This window comes from Arachis hypogaea, chromosome 16 (genome assembly GCF_003086295.3).
Source record: "Arachis hypogaea cultivar Tifrunner chromosome 16, arahy.Tifrunner.gnm2.J5K5, whole genome shotgun sequence".
Taxonomy (NCBI): domain Eukaryota; kingdom Viridiplantae; phylum Streptophyta; class Magnoliopsida; order Fabales; family Fabaceae; genus Arachis; species Arachis hypogaea.
This window is the reverse complement of record NC_092051.1, coordinates 96829693-96831717: the sequence shown is the minus strand read 5'-3', so window position 1 is coordinate 96831717 and position 2025 is coordinate 96829693.

The following is a 2025-nucleotide window of genomic DNA, read 5'->3' as shown; positions in this document are numbered from 1 at the left end:
TATTGGGGTCTTGTTGTTTAGCTAGTCTCATAGAATGTGCTTCAAGCATGTAATTCAATACACATGAGTGCCCTTATACCTTATAGGTGATCCAACTTAGCTAATCTATTACCATCCACAAACCTTGAGGACTTACTCCATAAGATAAACCCCACTCTGGTTTTTCATAACATTTTCTTTTATTTTACCTTAAAGGACAAGCATACAATTAAGCAAGGTGAAAGTGAAAACAAGTGACTTGGACCAGCACACATATGACAAAAGTAAAGGAAACAAACACTAGATTCTAGTGACTTAAACTAAAGAGTAACTATTAACAGGGGCACATTCAGACTTCCAAATTGAGCATTCCTAAGCAAATGAAATCAAGTAACAACACAACCTTTTGGTGGTGACTTCTGGCTCTCCCTTTGTTGTCATCATCCATAACTTTTGCATCCCTCTTTGCCTCCTTGGATGATGGTGCACCGTTTTTCCATCCAGAAGATTGATCGGATTCCTGCAAAGTTATTGGAAGTTGCTTGTTCCCAAAGCACTTGGAAACTAGTTAGCATGCATGTATGCTTGTGGATTTCTGAACTCAATTTGGTGTGTGAACACCAAACTTAGTTCCTTGCTTAATGCAACAGATTGAATACATGCAGAGAACCTCATGTGCTTTTATTAATAAAACAACTATGGACTAGAAACTAAACTATTGTTAAGTGGTTTCCCTGATTGGTTGGGCTAGCAACTTGTCATTGAAGAGGTGTAGTGTGATTCTAACTGAAATTTTTGGTGAAACACCAAACTTAGAATTACACATTCGCTCTTGGATTGTTTTGGTGTGCAACACCAAACTTAGCTCCTCACAATACAGGGAAAACTACTTGTAACTTTTATTGAAATGATCATGAAAAAGAAACTACCTTAGGTTGGGTTGCCTCCCAACGAAGCGCTCTTTTAGCGTCGCTAGCTCGACGATTTCTCCTTTTTTTTCAGGGTGGTTGGTAATGCTTCAAGTCTTCCCCTTTCGCAGTGAATCTATCTCCATTGGCTTCATTAAGAATCTCCACATGTTCCAAGGATAGAATTCTACTGATGGTGTAGACTTTAGGTAGTTGAGATGGAATGGTGGGTAGATGAGGTGGAATAACTGGGAAATGGGCAGATATTACTTTATCCCCCGGAGACAAGTCTTCTGTAGGGATCTTCTTGTTCCTCCATCCCCTTGGTGCCTTCTTCCTTGTTTCTTTTAATGCTCTCCTGCTCCTTGTGGCTTCTTTTCCCAGGGAGATTTTGTTGCTGGTCTCATATGACTCTGGTTGTTTTAGCTCCTCTTGGGTTTCCTTTAGCTGTGGTGGCTTCTGATTGTATTGCTTGTCAACCAAAGGGATTCCCAGGGTTATTGTTTGTGCTTCAGTGCTTGTCTCTTCCACCAGTGCCTTATTGTGATCCTCCTTTGATTCCTTGTTTTCTTGATCTGCTTCTTGTGAGGGTTTGAAGACTTTGAAGGTAAGTTGTTCATCATGTATCCTCAGTATTAGCTCTCCTCGCTCCACATCTATAAGTGCTCTGGCTGTAGCTAGGAATGGTCTTCCCAATATGATTGGATGGAAGTAACTCTCTTCCATTTCCAATATGACAAATTTTGTGGGAAGGAAGTAGTTCCCAACCTTCACCAACACGTTTTCAACCACTCCTACTGCTTGTTTTTGAGTTTTGTCAGCCAGCCTGATGACTACGTCTGTGGGCATTAGCTCATTGATCTGCAGCTTCTTCATGAGGGATAGAGGCATTAAATTCATGCTTGCTCCCAGATCACAGAGTCCCTTATCAATCAGTGTTTCTCCTATGGCACAGGGGATGTGAAAACTCCCTAGATCTTTCCTTTTTGTAGGCAACTCTGGTTGAATGAGAGCGCTGCACTCCTTATTCATCACTATTGTTTGCCCTCCTTTGAGTGAGCTTTTCCTGGTCAGCAGCTCCTTCATACACTTAATGTATGAGGGCATTTGTTGGAGAGCCTTGATAAATGGTATGTTT